The 18,906-nt window shown below is 48.2% G+C and overlaps 1 protein-coding gene across 1 annotated transcript in view; it reads left to right on the forward strand.

Moving 5' to 3' along the window:
• Positions 1 to 588: 588 nt before the first annotated feature.
• FLRT2 (fibronectin leucine rich transmembrane protein 2) overlaps positions 589 to 18,906 on the forward strand; it is a 117,854-nt gene continuing 99,536 nt past the window's right edge. The window contains exon 1 of the mRNA XM_068254535.1: positions 589 to 943. The gene's annotated coding sequence lies outside the window, so the exon portion shown is untranslated. The remainder of the gene's footprint in view (positions 944 to 18,906) is intronic.

Below are 18,906 nucleotides of genomic sequence, written 5' to 3' on the forward strand. Positions count from 1 at the left end.
GGACAGGCAGTAATGCCCATGCAGGAGGAGGACAGGCAGTAATGCCCATGCAGGGGGTGGCACAGGGGCAGAACAGGCAGTAATGCCCATGCAAGGGGTGGCACAGGAGCAGGACAGGCAGCAATGCCCATACAGGGGTGGCAGAGTGGCAGAACAGAAAGTGATGCCCATGCAGAAGGAGGACAGGCAGCAATGCCCATGCATTAGGAGGACAGGCAGTAATGCCCATGCAGGGGGTGGCACACAGGAGCAGGACAGGCAGCAATGCCCATGCAGGGGTGGCAGAGTGGCAGAACAGAAAGTGATGCCCATGCAGAAGGAGGACAGGCAGCAATGCCCATGCAGGGGGTGGCACAGGGGGCAGGACAGGGAATGTGACCTGTGCGGAGGCTCGCGTGGCTCCGGACACACGGGGGGGCGTGGCGGGAACACAAAAAGGCGTAACAGACAGACAGGAGGGCGTGGCTCAGACACCTCTCCAGCGTTCCGAGGCTCGGGAGTGACACATTCCATGTGCTGATTTGCATGTCCCCGCCCCCCGGTTTATAATGCCCGCAGTGTGCGAGTGGCCGGGAGTAGGCGCTGGGATCCAGCACGGATCGCACACTGGGTGGACTACAGTGACCAGCAGCAGCGGGAGGATCGGCTGGCCGGGGATCTGCGAGGACCTGGGATCCGCATTGGGGATCAGCTTGGAGTCGCTGTCATGCGGGGAGCCCCCCGTGATTGTTGGGGTTCGGGGCTGAGCCCCCGGGGTCCGGGCAGGCGGCACGGGAGCCCCGGAGATGCCCGAAGCTGCTGAGGAGGTCCCCCCGGGGGTACCGAGGTCGGGGGGATCCCGGATCGACTCTCTGAGCTGGATTTCTGCTGGATTGTGGATGTTCCCACTGAGGATTCTTTGTGGATTATGCTGAGGTCGGGAAGAGGAGCCCCCCCAGACCAGGTACGACGTATAGGGGGGTCTTACGTCTATAGGGGGTCACTGCGAGGGGATCTGACTTATATAAGGTATCACTGAACTATAGGGTGTCACTAAGGGATCTGTCAACCATGGGGGGGGGGGGGGGGGGGGTTGTCACTGGGGGGGAATCTACTATCTTTAGGGGCTTAATGCCAGATATGTGATGTGTAGGGGGTCACTGGTGGGATCTGCCATGTTAGGTCATTGGGGTGTTCTGCCATCCATAGGGGTCACTGGGAGGTTCTGCCATCTTTAGGGGGTCACTGGGGGGTTCAGCCATTTATTGGGGGGATGTTACTGACTGAGGAGTCACTGACACACATGGGATCTGAGCAATCACTAGGAACGTCCGATCTGTGAGTGATCTTTTTCTGTATTACAGTATCATGGACTATTCTTAAAATCCTAGTCGTCAGTGTATAGGTGCTGTTGATCACCAAGCAGGACTGATCTATCAAGGAATCCTAATCTGTAGATGTTAATCATCAGAAAGATCTAACCAATCAGTAAATATTTACCATCTGTGGGTCGGAATTCTTATCTATAAGTAATCATCTTTGTTGGACAGCAGGTCGATAATCGGAAGGGATTCTGGTTTAAATGAGGTGCACTTTGCTACCTGGTGTTGGATGTAGGGAACCATATTATTAAGCTAGGTGACAGTCTAGTCTCTTGGTGGTGAAATACAGAATTTTGGACAGAAGCTGTACCCTATAGGCAGACACTCAGCCTTGCCGTGGAAATGTGTAGGTTAAGGGAGCTATCAGTGTCACAAGCCAGGCATTGTACCGGAGGGTGGCTGATGGGCAGAGCTGACTGGCACTTGCTGGCAGTGGAGCTATGAGGTGTGGATGGAGGGGGGGGTCTTAACTGCATCATGCTCTATACTGGATCAGAGTTGTTTTATGAAAGATCTGAGGCACTCTGTGATCTACAGGGATTCAGAACCATAGTACTAGATATAAGGGGTCGAAACTGCAACATGGGATATTAGGTGTCAGAACCACAACATGAGATATGGGGAATTGGAACCACAGGGTGAGATGTGAGGCATCAGGACCACAACCTGAAATATGGGGTACCAGAACATGAGATATGAGGGATCCGAACCAAAACACAAGATATGAGGGACCTGAACATGAGATGTGAGAGATCAGAACCAATGCATGAGGTATGAGGGATCAGATCCACAATATGAGGAATTGGAACCACCATGTAAGGTATGAGGGCTCAGAACCACCATGGGAGGCATGAGGGATCAGAACCACAACAAGAGACATGAGGGATCAGAACCTCCATGGGAGGTATGAGGGGGATCAGAACCACAACAAGAGACATGAGGGATCAGAACCACCATAGGAGGTATGAGGGCTCAGAAATACAACATGAGATATGAGGGATCAGATCCACAACATGAGAATTGGGATATTAGAACTACGATATAAGATATGAGGAACCAGGACCACAAAATTAGATATGGGAGATCAGAACCACATGAGATATGAGGGATCAGCTCTACAACATGAGATGAGATCAGAACCTCAACTTGAGACATAGAGGATCAGAACCACATCATGAAATATGATGGATCAGATTCACATCATAAGATATGTGAGATAAGAACCCCAATATCAAATAGGAGGGATCAGAACCAGATCATGAGATATTAGGGATCAGAATCCCGGCATAAGGGCTCAGATCCAAAATCATGAGATATGGGGGATTAGAACCACAACATGAGATCTGAGGGATCCGAACCACCACGTGAGATATGAGGAATTAGAACCACAATTTGAGATGAGGGACCAGAACCACACCATGAGAATTTGGGGATTAAAACCCCAACATGAGATATGAGGGATCAGATCGACACCATGAAATATGAGGGATCAGATCCACACCATGAGATATGAGGGATCAGATCCACACCATGAGATATGAGGGATCAGATCCACACCATGAGATATGAGGGATCAGATCCACACCATGAGATATGAGGGATCAGATCCACACCATGAGATATGAGGGATCAGATCCACACCATGAGATATGAGGGATCAGATCCACACCATGAGATATGAGGGATCAGATCCACACCATGAGATATGAGGGATCAGATCCACACCATGAGATATGAGGGATCAGATCCACACCATGAGATATGAGGGATGAGATCCACACCATGAGATATGAGGGATGAGATCCACACCATGAGATATGAGGGATGAGATCCACACCATGAGATATGAGGGATCAGATCCACACCATGAGATATGAGGGATCAGATCCACACCATGAGATATGAGGGATCAGATCCACACCATGAGATATGAGGGATCAGATCCACACCATGAGATATGAGGGATCAGATCCACACCATGAGATATGAGGGATCAGATCCACACCATGAGATATGAGGGATCAGATCCACACCATGAGATATGAGGGATCAGAACCACAACGTGAGCTATGAGGGATCAGAACCCCAACATTCGATACCAGAGAACCACAGCATTAGCTTTAGGGGATCAGAGTAACAGTGTGAGCTGTGGGGAACATATGGGCACCTGTCCCCCTTGAGGCAGAGCTGCAGGAGATTGGTGGCACAGGGACATCTGTTTTATCTGTATGTGTTTCATACAGGTGAGGATGATGTATGAGGGTTTGTCAGTAATAACGTAAAGGTGAACAGTACATACAGGCAATCTGTGCCACTGACAGACATGAGAGTCGCTCATATGCAGTAGGAGAACCTGATCTTTAGGTGATGATTAGCCCGTACAGTGTGTCAGGACATAGGCAGAGCCATGCAGGCGCTCTGCACATACAAGAAGAGCCCCTGTTGTGTTGATCTTCATGTCTGCGGGGCTGGTAATCAGCAGCAGCGATCGATTTGGTATGACAGAGCGAGGATCGTCCCATTATCAGTGACATGATAGAGGTGTCACCTAGAGAGGACAATGACAGCTGTACAACCTCTCCCCACATCCCGACAGACAGACATCCCTCCGCACTGCGCGGCAGATAAGAGTGCCTTTCGTTTTCCAAAAACAGTCTTTCTGATTAACCTTTTAATGCCTGGGTTCTGCTTTAGCCGTAAATGAGAGCAAATCGATGATCTCATTATAGAAGATGTACACATTCCTCAGGGCCCCCCACTATCTTACTGTATGCTTGAGGGAACAAGCCCCCCCCCCCCCCCCCCCCCCCCCAATCTCCATGTAGTCAGGACATTGCAGAAGCCATGTAGAGCGCTGATCTAGAAGTCTGGACATCCCGATATCTCACTAGACACTTGTGGGATATTCCATAGGTGATGGGTCATTGATTGCACTATAGGGTTTTTGTCCTGGAGAATCTAGGGTAGGTGACACCCCCCCCCCCCCCCCCCATACATCTCATCAGGGGTTCCGTATGCCGTATCTCAGTGTAGAAAGGTCAGTAATGTCACCATGGACGGCACACTGAGGAGCCTTCTTGTAGGATCTGGGCTCTCGTCGTCCCTTCTCCCAACCTTCCGTTCTGAAATAATCTCCCCTTAACCCCTTTCAATCCCAGCTCCCATTATCCTGTCACTCACTGGTTACCAGCCTAACCAGCTCCAGGAATTACTAACATCCTATCAGCGTTTTTTTATGGGGCTAATGAGCGAGTCGCCAAACCAGCCGGATCACCTATAAAATTAATATGCCTTCATTACACGCTGGATAATGAACTGTGGCAGTTAGTCATGCGGACCGCCCCTTCTATAGAATGTATACGGCCACTGTAGAGTGACAGCTGTACACCTATTGTGCACCCCTGTGCCCCCCCCCCCCCCTCGGCCGTGGCACTGGATATAGTACATCAGTGGTGGGCATCTTGCCAGCCCTGCTGTCCTGGGGGGGGGGGCTCTACTGCTTTTCTGTGATCCAAGCACCCGGTCCCCAGCTAGTTCTGATGCACTACAAGTACAGCACCCGGTCCCCAGCTAGTCCTGGTGCACTACAAGTACAGCACCCGGTCCCCAGCTAGTCCTGATGCACTACAAGTACAGCACCCGGTCCCCAGCTAGTCCTGGTGCACTACAAGTACAGCACCCGGTCCCCAGCTAGTCCTGGTGCACTACAAGTACAGCACCCGGTCCCCAGCTAGTCTTGGTGCACTACAAGTACAGCACCCGGTCCCCAGCTAGTCTTGGTGCACTACAAGTACAGCACCCGGTCCCCAGCTAGTCTTGGTGCACTACAAGTACAGCACCCGGTCCCCAGCTAGTCCTGGTGCACTACATGTACAGCACCCGGTCCCCAGCTAGTCCTGGTGCACTACAAGTACAGCACCCGGTCCCCAGCTAGTCTTGGTGCACTACAAGTACAGCACCCGGTCCCCAGCTAGTCCTGGTGCACTACATGTACAGCACCCGGTCCCCAGCTAGTCCTGGTGCACTACAAGTACAGCACGCGGTCCCCAGCTAGTCCTGGTGCACTACAAGTACAACACCCGGTCCCCAGCTAGTACTTTTGCACTACAAGTACTGCACAGCCCTGGCAGTGCCACCCCTCACAGGGCACAGCAGACGTATTCTATACCAGCGATAGTGCCCGGCTCTTTAGTATTGGGGCTCCTTAGATGTATAGTGCATCTCCTCCCATGTCTTTATCCATTCTCTGCAGTGACATTAGGAAGCTTTGTCAGTGTCACATCGCAGTAGAGGCATGTCCCCACTGTAGTCACATGTAATATCCGTCCTGGATGGATACCAGCTTGAGATTTTAGGTGGCAATGCTCATCTATGCTGTATTATATTATTGGGGAGAGGGCTAGCTTCTGCTGTTTGTCATGTCTCTGAATCTGTACATCTGCTGCAGTGACAGTCGTCCAAGTGGCACATATTCTGTACATCACATGCGCTGGCAACAATGTACGCAAATGCCTTTTTACATTGTTTCAGGGTGTTGTGAGATCTATGCGTTCTGTCACATCCTATTCCCTGCAGTGACACAGAGCGCTTGCTAACAGTCCGATTCCCCCAAATCTCCCCACAGCCTCCCCTATCCCAGGTCTGGTGACAAAAGAGGGGGTGACATGGCTGCCACTCTTAGCTTGTATCGGGGGAACCTGCTCTGGCTGATTCCCCCCTACCCCGCTCTGTTTTTAGTTTACCGTTCGTATTTTGTAAAGCTCTGAGCTGCCTGGTGCTAATCTGGAGAAGGCAGTAAGTCCCAATTTCAGCAAACAGGCTTATAATAGGGCAGCATATGGGCCATTAGAAGGCGGCAGCGGCCCGCGCGCCCGCTGATGGCCGGGAAGGCGATTCCAGCCATTATGTTTAAGTGGTACAAATTGAACAGATGAGGTTATGAAGCACGGGGCGCTGGGAGGCTTGAGGTAGGGCCGAGCCTCTTTTTGTAGAAATTTCAATGCCAGTCTGCCCGCCAGTACCCCCCCCCTTCCCACTGATCTACAGCTCTCTGGGGGTCCCCAGGGATAAAATGACCTTTGCCCCTCAATTCACACAACAGAGATTTCCATGTACCGCAGTTCTGTATTATCCCCCTCGATAAAAGTTGCCTCCCTCGTTCTTACCCTTCTCTTGGTTGGAAATAAATACGTCCTCAAAATGGTTAATTTTAGACCGTCAAGTGAGGATCTTCTCCTCCTATGTAGCTGAGCCCTTTGTGTACAAAAACAGTACTTCTGGTGTCTGACCATCCTAGAATTGCTTAATATATACATGGTTTCATTTCCTCATTTTTTAGTACACTACGATAGGGAAAAAAATGTTTTTGGAGGACAGTGTGCTAAGAATAGATCATGTACGGTATGTGACTGGACGCCCTGTAAGGGCAACAGGTGACCTAATCTCGCCTGCAAAACGCATTAGTAAGAGTTACGCGTCTGTAAGGCTCAAGGCCCACTTCACTGATTCATCCTTAAATCTTACAAAAACTCCTAGCGCTAAGTAATGAATGCAAATGATAGTTATACCTAAGCGTTTCAAGGGAGGAACGTTTATCAAAAAGTTTAAGGGCAGACGTATATAGTATAAAAATGGCGTCTATGCTTTTTATTTTTTTCTTTGCCTCTTTACAGCAGTTACCCCTTTATCAATGCCAATGCTGGTCTAGAATTCCCTATTGGGGCTATATCATCTCATATACCCCTCCATCTTTACTTCTGTGTTCGGACGTCCTACATTATTGTGGATACATGCTTTTCAGTTTTTTTATGCTTTAAATGACCCCCCAAAAATAAATAGAACATTCCATTTTTTTACATATAGTTTGTTTTTTATTAATCTTTAAAAAAAAAAAAAAAAAAAAAGTGGCAAGTTGAGGTACTCCTTGTCCCAGCACAAGTACCCAGGGCCGGGCCGAGGCATAGGCTGGAGAGGCTCCAGCCTCAGGGCGCAGTGTAGGAGGGGGCGCAGAATTCATTCAGCTGTCATTCCTAATTGTGTTTGAAGCAGAAAGAAATAAGAAAAGGAGATACATGGAAGTGACTACAAGCTAGATAACTAGAGATTAAGGTGTTGGGGGCCCTGGGGTGCCTCTTAGTCTAATAGCAATCAGTGTGTGACGGCTGTGGTGGAGGGATGGAGGGGCGCACTTTGGCGTCTCAGCCTTGGGTGCTGGAGGACCTTGTCCCGGCTCTGCAAGTACCCCATACAGAATTTAGGATCGAATCCACACAATTGCGCCGAAAATAATTTTAAAGAGCGTGTAACCGCATCTATTACAATTCACCCCAAAAAACTTTTTTTTTTTTTTCTAAAAAGTTTTTAAAGTTTATTTTTCTTTAAATCAGGAAAATATTAAACATCGCCAATGGATATGTAACGTTTTGTTTATATCACCACCTGCTGGTGTGACTGTCAAGGTTTTATCAGTGTGAGAAAAGCCCCATTTTCCTGCAGTAGTGTACAGGTGGGGGACAAGGCCCGGTTAGTAGCACCCAAGTCTTGTGACTTTGGCTATTGCCAAACGAGAGGCTCATTTACTGCGAATGTAAAGCAACACTCTCATCTGCTCACAAAACATGGTGAATCGGGTTACTGGTGGAGATGAAGTGACATTTACCTGTAATATTTCATGTTCGATGAAAAAAGCTAACTATTTTAGTGTTAAAGTAGACCTGAACTCTTGCACAGGACAGAAGGAAACCCTAGATTTATTATTATTATTATTTAGTATTTATATAGCGCCAACATCTTATGCAGCGCTGTATAGAGTATACGGTATATAGTCTTGTCACTAACTGTCCCCCAGGGGCTCACAATCTAGTCCCTACCATTGTCGTATGTCTATGTATTTATCATGTATGTATTGTAGTCTAGAACCAATTTGGGGGGGGAAGCCAATTAACTCATCTGTATTTTGGGGGGGGGGGGAAACCAGAGTGCCCGGAGGAAACCCACACAGACACAGGGAGAACATACAAACTCCTTGCAGATGTTGTCCTGGCTGGGATTTGAACCAGGAACCCAGTGATGCAAGGTGAGGAACTAACCACTACACCACCGTGCTGCCCACGCAGTGGCTGGATGGTGTATTGGTTAAGGGCTCTGCCTCTGACACAGGAGACCTGGGTTCGAATCTCGGCTCTGCCTGTTCAGTAAGCCAGCACCCATTCAGTAGGAGACCTTGGGCAAGACTCCCTAACACTGCTACTGCCTATAGAGCGCGTCATAGTGGCTGCTGCTCTGGCGCTTTGAGTCCACCAGGAGAAAAGCGCGATATAAATGTTCTGTGTTTGTTTGTTTGTTTTGTTTGTATGTATTTAGAGAGTTTTGCCTGTCTTATTGCCCCTCATCTGTGACTAATCAGGGATCACAACTGTAATTTGATCTCTCAGCTGGCTGCCTCGGTAGAGCAGCTAATTTGTAAACGCAGGATGTTAACCCTGTCTGCTTCTATGAAAGCAGGAAGTAGACACACTGCAGATTTATTGCAGGATTTGTATCAGCTGTAACAGAAATGTTTTTATTTAAACGTTATTATGCTGTTGCTTATCTTTTAGAGCAGAGAGGACGTTCTGAGTTCAGGTCTTACTTAAATATACATTAAAAAAAATAACATTTTCGAAAAAAGCAACAGCTGGAGGAAAAATGTTGCAGGTTTCGGACGCAGGTCAGATAGCAGTGGTAGAGCTGCGTGTTGCATGTAGGGAGGCGTGCGATGGCAGCAGACAATCTCTTGTCCCCCTGCAGCAGGTCGGTCCCTCTCCTTCGGGGACCGGTGACATGATCAATAGTCTCCTGCAGAGTGGACTGGAAATGCCAGAGCCGGCGATTGAAGCGGCTGAAGACTGTCGCACGTTCCCCCAGCAGAAGGCAACGCTTCCTCCCAGAATGCCTGAGTTATTAGAGGAGCCCTGGGCCTGACGTCTCCTCAGAATTAGTCACCCAGGCGGTAAAACGCAATCAATGAGAGCTTTAAAAGAGGTGTGAGTACTTTACCGTGACTTTACTCTGCATAAGAGATTAGTAATGACATGACAGCGCAGGTATGTGTGATTCAGCCTCTCACGGCCAAATATACATACAGACATTGTCAAAGCAGGGAGAAATGGGGGACAGAAGAGAGGCCGAGACTTGGGGTCTCTCTCTCCTAATGGCTTACAGGGCCAACAAAGGGATAACTTGCATATTCAGCAGTGGTGCATTGTGGGAGACATCATATGCTCACTCCAACCTGAATAATCGCAAATACCTTCTGTTTTAAGAAGGCAAGCTTTTGTTTGTTCTTTTTTTGTTTTTGTTTTGCATAGTATTTTAGTAAGAGTGCTTTTTGGTCCCTTGTAGCCCCTTACACACTCCTAGGAGTTCTGCTTCACCATGAGCTCGCTGGGTAGTCTCTAATCTCTTTCCTAATGCAAATTTTTCTTTTACTGTATAAGGCGTTTTTTTTTATTTATTTCACTGTTTTGTTTTTAAGGGGGCCCAAATCTGTGTTAAAAGTGTGACTTGGCCTGCTATTGGGTAGTTTTTGTTTAAAACTGCATTTCCCAGCATGCCACCCATTAGGGGAGGGTCCGGGGATGGCTCTGGCCTGTCTGCCTGGGTCCAGGGCTCACTAGGGGATGTCCAGGGATGGCTCTGGCCTGTCTGTCTGGGTCCAGGGCTCGCTAGGGGAGGGTCCGGGGATGGCTCTGGCCTGTCTGTCCGGGTCCAGGGATGGCTTAGGGGAGGGTCCAGGGATGGCTCTGGCCTGTCTGTCTGGGTTCAGGGCTCACTAGGGGAGGGTCCGGGGATGGCTCTGGCCTGTCTGTCTGGGTCCAGGACTCACTAGGGGAGGGTCCGGGGATGGCTCTGGCCTGTCTGTCTGGGTCCAGGGCTCGCTAGGGAAGGGTCCGGGGATGGCTCTGGCCTGTCTGTCTGGGTCCAGGGCTCGCTAGGGAAGGGTCCAGGGATAGGTCTGGCCTGTCTGTCTCGGTCCAGGGCTTGCTAGGGGAGGGTCCAGGGATGGCTCTGGCCTGTCTGTCCCGGGTCCAGGGTTTACTAGGGGAGGGTCTGGGGATGGCTCTGGCCTGTCTGTCTGGGTCCAGGGCTCGCTAGGGGAGGGTCCAGGGATGGCTCTGGCCTGTCTGTCCGGGTCCAGGGCTCGCTAGGGGAGGGTTCAGGGATGGCTCTGGCCTGTCTGTCTGGGTTCAGGGCTCACTAGGGGAGGGTCCGGGGATGGCTCTGGCCTGGCTGTCTGGGTCCAGGGCTCGCTAGGGAAGGGTCCAGGGATGGCTCTGGCCTGTCTGTCTGGGTCCAGGGCTCGCTAGGGGAGGGTCCAGGGATGGCTCTGGCCTGTCTGTCCGGGTCCAGGGCTCGCTAGGGGAAGGTCCAGGGATGGCTCTGGCCTGTCTGTCTGGGTCCAGGGCTCGCTAGGGGAAGGTCCAGGGATGGCTCTGGCCTGTCTGTCCGGGTCCAGGGCTCGCTAGGGGAGGGTCCGGGGATGGCTCTGGCCTGTCTGTCCGGGTCCAGGGCTCGCTAGGGGAAGGTCCAGGGATGGCTCTGGCCTGTCTGTCTGGGTCCAGGGCTCGCTAGGGGAAGGTCCAGGGATGGCTCTGGCCTGTCTGTCTGGGTCCAGGGCTCGCTAGGGGAGGGTCCGGGGATGGCTCTGGCCTGTCTGTCTGGGTCCAGGGATGGCTCTGGCCTGTCTGTCTGGGTCCAGGGCTCGCTAGGGGAGGGTCCGGGGATGGCTCTGGCCTGGCTGTCCGGGTCCAGGGCTCGCTAGGGGAGGGTCCGGGCATGGCTCTGGCCTGTCTGTCCGGGTCCAGGGCTCGCTAGGGGAGGGTCCGGGGATGGCTCTGGCCTGGCTGTCCGGGTCCAGGGCTCGCTAGGGGAGGGTCCGGGCATGGCTCTGGCCTGTCTGTCCGGGTCCAGGGCTCGCTAGGGGAGGGTCCGGGGATGGCTCTGGCTTGTCTGTCCGGGTGCAGGGCTCGCTAGGTGAGGGTCCAGGGATGGCTCTGGCCTGTCTTTCTGGGTCCAGGGCTCGCTAGGGGATGGTCCGGGGATGGCTCTGGCCTGTCTGTCTGGGTCCAGGGATGGCTAGGGGAGGGTCCAGGGATGGCTCTGGCCTGTCTGTCCGGGTCCAGGGCTCATTGAAAGGTATGTGGAGGGGAAAGGCTTCTGACTGAGCAGTTTTGTGCTCAGTTGATTCAAATTCAGTGCATTACTGACCTCTATCTGTGGGAACTGTGCAGCCTTTGTGCTGGAGAGAAATGAATCCAAACACAGTGCGGAGAGGCAGACCGAGATCTCCATCCCGCTGTCTCTTGCTGTCTGCCTGCCTCTCTATCACCCACTGTCTCTCTCGCTGCCTGTGTCTCTTGCTGCCTGTCTCTTGCTGTCTGCCTGCCTCTCTATCACCCACTGTCTCTCTCGCTGCCTGTGTCTCTTGCTGCCTGTCTCTTACTGTCTCTCGCTGCCTGTGTCTCTTACTGTCTCTCTCGCTGCCTGTGTCTCTTGTTGCCTGTCTCTTTCACTATCCCTCTTGCTGCCTGTGTGTCTCTTGCTGCCTGTGTCTCTTACTGTCTCTCTCGCTGCCTGTGTCTCTTGCTGCCTGTCTCTTTCACTATCCCTCTTGCTGCCTGTGTGTCTCTTGCTGCCTGTCTCTTACTGTCTCTCTCGCTGCCTGTGTCTCTTGCTGCCTGTCTCTTTCACTATCCCTCTTGCTGCCTGCGTGTCTCTTGCTGCCTGTCTCTTACTGTCTCTCTCGCTGCCTGTGTCTCTCACTGTCTCTTTCGCTTCCTGTGTGTCTCTTGCTGCCTTTCTCTTTCACTATCCCTCTCACTGCCTGTGTGTCTCTTGCTGCGTCTCTCTTTCTCAACACAAGATCCCTGATGGTGATGAGGGACTCTTGAATAAATCCTGTGTTTAGTACTTAAATCTTGGGTAGTCCCATCATTAATGTCAGATGCGTGTTCATCAAACAGGTGTGTCTGTGTATAGTGTGTGAGCATTTGTGTATATGTTAACAATGTGTCTGTATATAGTATGAGTGATCAGTCTATGTGCAGTGTCTATGTGTGTGTACAGTGTATGTATGTGTGATCAGTGGCTGTGTACAGTACATGTATGTGTGATCAGTGGCTGTGTACAGTACATGTATGTGTGATCAGTGGCTGTGTACAGTGCATGTATGTGTGATCAGTGGCTGTGTACAGTGCATGCATGTGTGATCAGTGGCTGTGTACAGTACATGCATGTGTGATCAGTGGCTGTGTACAGTACATGTATGTGTGATCAGTGGCTGTGTACAGTACATGCATGTGTGATCAGTGGCTGTGTACAGTACATGTATGTGTGATCAGTGGCTGTGTACAGTACATGTATGTGTGATCAGTGGCTGTGTACAGTACATGTATGTGTGATCAGTGGCTGTGTACAGTACATGTATGTGTGATCAGTGGCTGTGTACAGTACATGTATGTGTGATCAGTGGCTGTGTACAGTACATGTATGTGTGATCAGTGGCTGTGTACAGTACATGTATGTGTGATCAGTGGCTGTGTACAGTACATGTATGTGTGATCAGTGGCTGTGTACAGTGTATGTATGAGTGATCAGTGGCTGTGTACAATACATGTATGTGTGATCAGTGTCTGTCTACAATACATGTATGTGTGATCAGTGTCTGTGTACAGTGTATGTATGTGTGATCAGTGTCGGTGTACAGTACATGTATGTGTGATAAGTGTCGGTGTACAGTGTATGTATGAGTGATCAGTGGCTGTGTACAGTATATGTATGTGTGATCAGTGTCTGTCTACAATACATGTATGTGTGATCAGTGTCTGTGTACAGTGTATGTATGTGTGATCAGTGTCGGTGTACAGTGTATGTATGTGTGATCAGTGTCGGTGTACAGTACATGTATGTGTGATAAGTGTCGGTGTACAGTGTATGTATGTTTGATCAGTGTCTGTGTACCATATATGTATTTACATGTTGACAGTGCATCTGTGTACAGTGTGTATCTGGTGTATGTACAGTATGTGTATAATATTAAGCTGTTAGTTCCCACAGCTACATTCTAGGCAGACTATAATATGAGCAGTGGGAAGGCTTGTAATGCAGCAATCTGTCTGCAGCAGATCTGGTGATTGATAGAAAGTTGTATTTATAAAGCAGTGATGAGTGTTCCCACTAGCTGCATGGAGGCAGCAACACCAATGGAAGTGAATGGGAGGAGGCATCGCCCAATCCCCTTCCTGCTCAGTGTTACCCCTGCTCAATGCCCACTGTTACTTCTGTATTATACCCCAGTATATATGCACTGAGACTAGCATTGATCTAGTGTACAGCAAAAAATTACTGCTTTTATTTTCACACATTTATATCACACTTTTCTCCTGGCGGACTCAAAGAACCAGAGCTGCAGGCACTAAGTAGCAGTGTTAGGGAGTCTTGCCCAAGGACTCTTACTAAATAGGTGCTGGCTTACTGAACAGGAAGAGCTGAGGTTGGAACCCTGGTTGCGTGTAGTACACTTTCCAGCCACACTTTGTATAAATTGCCCCCAAAATGTCACAACTATTTTCGCATGCGTTATTCTGTCTAGCCAATCCTTTGATTCAGATAGCCCAGCCACACAGCACAGCATTCCACAGTATGAGCTTATCTTCAGTTTGGCCCCACCTTCAGCAAAGTCCCTCCCCTCACTAATGTAATTCTGCTCTCACCTCCTGTAATCTGCCACTTCCTCTACAGCAGAGCCTACTGAACTGCTTCATGAGAAAGATTCGGGCAGGACTTCCAAACTCAGGCCCCCTACACACTGTAAATCTGATTTGTGATTCCGATTTTACCCTGGATGCTAAACAAAACAAGACAAGAAAAAACAAGAAAAACACAGCATGCAGGACCGATTAAAAATCACACATTGGAATCGCATGTAAAGCCTCTTGCACACTGCATGCGATTGCAATTTTTTTTTGTTACGAACTGATTTTTGATTCAGATTTAAAAAAAAAAAAAAATTGTATAAAAAAAAAAAAAATATCGGAATTGCATGTAGTGTGCAAGAGGCCTAAAATCGTATCCGAATCGGAATCGCATGTAGTGTGCAAGAGGCCTCAGTCTAACTTGTTCAAGAGTGTAGACCAGGTATGGGCAAAATCGGCCCTCCACTGTTACGGAACTACAAGTCCCACAATGCATTTGCCTTTATGAGTAATGACTGTGGCTGTCAGACTCCAGCAATGCATTGTGGGACTTGTAGTTCCTTAACAGCTGGAGGGCCAAGTTTGCCCATGTCTGGTGTAGACAAATCGCATAGCAATCGCAGTGTTAAGTGGTTTTCTTGTTATCCAGCAACTGAAAACGTGCCCAAATGTGTGATAATCTCATATCGGCGTGCGCGGGGAACATAGAGACAGCACATTTGCAATTTGCGCATTTGGAAAAATCGAATTGCAGTACTGTCTAAAGTAGAATTATTTCTTTTATCGTGTGACATGGAAGATATAATAACACTCCTCTCACTTTATTTCCTTTTTTAATGTGGACCTGAACTCTTACACAGGACAGAAGGAAAGCATAGAGAAATACACCCTGTATGTATTTAGAGAGTTTAGCCTGTCTAATCTCCCCCCCCCCCCCAATCTTTGACTAATCACAACTAGAATTTCATCTCTCAGCTGTGAGCTGGCTGCCCCGGCAGAGCAGCTCATTTGTAAACACAGGATGTTAACCCTTTGTCTCCTTCCATGAAAGCAGAAAGTAGACACCCTGCAGATTTATTGCAGGAATTGTATCAGCTGTAACAAAGATGTTTTTTTTTCCTTTTAAAGGTTATTATGCTGTGTTTTTTTTTTTTTTTTTTTGAGCAGAGAGGAAGTTCTGACTTCAGGTCCGTTTTTAATACCATACAACTTTTTTTCTTTGTATACCTTTTATTCATGTATAAAGACCATTTAGACTATTTTTCAATATATCCGCGCGAAGGAGCGGAACCCGCCGTGTAGGCCGCGTCTTTATTATTACCGCCAGGCGATCGTTTCGGGAAAGTTCACAAGTGTCTGTTACAGAACACGTTTTTATTTTCCTGCCTAAATAATCGCGTTTTCTCCCGTCTTACACGTTATGGCCGGCAGGCAGAAACAGGCGCAGATTTCTGACCCAGACTTGTCAGAGACGGGCCGTACAGAACTCGTAAATATCATTATTATATTTTATTTTCTCCCTGGGGTCCCGCGGGCCGTTCTCGCGTTGTCGTACAGCTGCGCGACGGAGTAAAATTACTTCCAGAAACATTCGCTTTTTTTTTTTTTTATCGTAATCAGGCCAGGCACTGAGGTTATTAAAGAAGCGCTCGTTGAATGTGATTATTAAAAGGCTCTTAAAATATGGAATGTATTTAACTTCATTTACATAGAAATGAGAGTATTTGAGGCCGATTTGATGTACGTACAAGTTATTTTGAACTGAAGGGGTTGTGGGTTTTTTTTTCTCTTTTTAATATATATTTTTTCTTCCTCTTAAGGAGGCGAAGCGTACGCTGGCAGAAAGGTCATGTCGCATGTTTTGAGACGCGGCTTTTGTAGGAAGAAGGGTAAATGTTATTAATAGTATGCTTATATGTATGCACGGGATGCAAATGAGGGAGGGGGCATTGCAGCTGGGGGGGGGGGGGTGCGTTGGGGGGAGGGGGCTGTGCATGCGGTCGCTCCCTTCCTGCAGCAGAATCCGTCAGCTCCCAGGCTTTGCGCTGTGGTTAATTGCTTTGCTCCTGCGGCCGAATGTACTCGTTATTAAGCTGAGATTAACCAGATTGCGGCGTATTAACCGCCTCTCCGAGCAGTCGTGGAGTTTAAACTACTCTGTGTTCAGTTAAGTCGTTTCCAGAGATTAGTCTTTCATGTTTTTGGCTCCTAAAATCAGGCTGGCTGAAAAAAGAACTCTTTTTTTCTTTTTTTTTTTCTCTTTCTTCTTCTTTTCAAATGTCACTCCAGCCAAAATGGATCTTGTATTTAAATGACAACTGTAATGAGAAGGATGTGAAGGCTGCCATGTTTGTTTCATTTTACACAATAGCAAATTCCTGGCAGTCCTTCCTATACTCTGCCTCTAACAATTTCGGCCATAGCCCCTGAACAAGCATGCCGCAGATTAGGCAAGACAAGATTAGCTGCATGCTTGTTTCTGGTGTTTCAGACACTACTGCAGCCAAATAGATCCAGCAGGACAACCAGGCAACAGGCCGTGTTTAGAAGTAAATAAATATGGCAGCCTCTATTTTACCTCTCACTTCAGTTGTCCTTTTTAAGAGTGGAGGTTAGTCTTCTGTTTAAAATAACTTTTTTTTTTTTTCAAGCAAACATGAAGCGAAAATAAAAACAAAAAAAAAACTTACGATAAATTGTATGTGTAGTACGTATAATGAATAGAACATTAGTTGCAAAAAAAGTCTCATATTTTTATTTTCAGTTGTTTAGCATATATGTATAATGTACCACTCACCCACAGTGGATCTTCAGGGGTGGAACCCTTGCTGTGGTAAAAAAAAAAAACCTCTGCTCTCCCCTCACAGCTCCACCCACTTTGGATCTTCGGGGGAGGTCTCTGTTTACTAGGATCTTGGAAGCAAAATTACTCTTAGGACCCTTTTCCACAAGTAGCTGGACTGTACACTCAGTGAGCAGTTGCCAGGCAGCAGCAGCAAGCAGGTGTGAGAGTTTGAGAGTCTTTTCAAGGCTGGAACCCACTAGAGCGATTTTGTGAGCGTTTAGGGAGCGTGATCAATCGCTAGCGATTTCCCTAAACGCTCTGCTAATGTAAATGGATAGTGCAAATTCCACAGAAGCGTTTAGCAAATTCGCAAATGCAGGACGTGCAGCATTTTGTTAGCATTTGCGCTTCAATGTAAAGTATATAATCGCTGGCGTAATCGCTCATCAAAACTTGCACGGAGGGGAGTGCAGAGGTTTTCTTACCACAGCTAGAGGTACAACCAAAATAAAGTAGATTTGATTCTATCTAAAGGCCAAACTGGCATAAATATAGAGGAAGAAGTTGCTTTTGTCAGCAGTTTCAGTGCTGTGAGGGGAAATCTAGTCAAAGACAAAATTCTGCAGTATTTAAGGTGTAACTCCACTCACACTAGTGTGCAGTTGCCAGGCAGCAGCAAGCAGTTGTGAGAGTTCGAGAGGCTTTTCACTGCCTATTAACTGTCTGTGGAAAAGAGACCTAAGCCATGGTGATTTTGGCGGGAATATCGAGTTCTTGACCAGGTTACTCTCGGGAATACTTGTTTTGCATTCTCGTTGGTTACTCTGGGTGACGTCTCATTAGTTGGCATTAAACAACCGCCGGCCGCCTTGTGTAAATATAACCATGGATCTTTTATCCACCGGAAGAGTCGGCCGATCGCACTTGGCTTAGCGTACATAATGGATGGAACGCCAGAACTGAGCGTGATCTCCACGCGATCAATCATCCATTATGGAGTGTTTCCATTAGGAAACCAGTCAGGGCGTCCCGCTCGCCACCACCCAGTCCATGAATTATTAAATATGATATATGAAGAATGGGCCGGCCATCCGACCAGCGTCTACCACGTCATTAGCAGTCTCGAGGAAAGAATCTGTCAGATCCCGACTTTGGGTTATGCAAGTCAGTGGAGGCATTAAAAAAAAAAAAGGCTATTTGATGTGTCAGGGCCCTTAGAGGAAAAAAAAACCTGCTGATTACTTAAAGAGGAACTGTAAGGCCTCTTTTCCATTGAAATCTGTACTCGGGGCTGGTGCACACCGAGTGGGTTTTTTGGCGTTTTTACAGCCGCTTGCGGCTGCGGATACGCTTGGTCAATGTATCTCAATGGGGTGGCTCACAACAGAGCGGGAGGAGTTTTGCTGAAACGCATACTCCCGGGGTGAGGCATTTTTTGGATTGCGGAGGCGTTTCTGCCTCCAATGTAAAGTATAGGAAAAACGCAAACCGCTCTGAAAAACGGCACTTCAGAGCGGTTTTGCAGGCGTTTTTGTTACAGAAGCTGTTCAGTAACAGCTTTACTGTAACAATATATGAAATCTACTACACCAAAACCGCTACACAAAACCGCAAAATGCTAGCTAAAACGCTACAGAAAAATAAGAAAAAGCGTTTCAAAATCTGCTAGCGTTTTGCGGATCTTGCAAGCGGGTTTTGGTGTGCACCGGGCCTCAGCAAGCAGTTGCTTTGGCAGCAGTGAGCAGTTACCAGGCAGCAGTGAGCAGTTGTGAGAGATTGAGAGGCATTTCACTGCCTATCAACAGTCCGTGGAAAAGAGGCTTAAAGAGGAACGCCAGTGAAAATAATGTAATAAAAAAAGTGCTTCATTTTTACAATAATTATGTATAAATGATTTAGTCAGTGTTTGCCCATTGTAAAATCTTTTAAATCCCTGATTTACATTCTGACATTTATTACATGGTGACATTTTTACTGTTGGCAGGTGATGTAGCTGCTGCATGGTTTTTTGGCAGTTGGAAACAAC

The sequence above is a fragment of the Hyperolius riggenbachi genome, chromosome 9 (genome assembly GCF_040937935.1).
Source record: "Hyperolius riggenbachi isolate aHypRig1 chromosome 9, aHypRig1.pri, whole genome shotgun sequence".
Lineage (NCBI taxonomy): Eukaryota > Metazoa > Chordata > Amphibia > Anura > Hyperoliidae > Hyperolius > Hyperolius riggenbachi.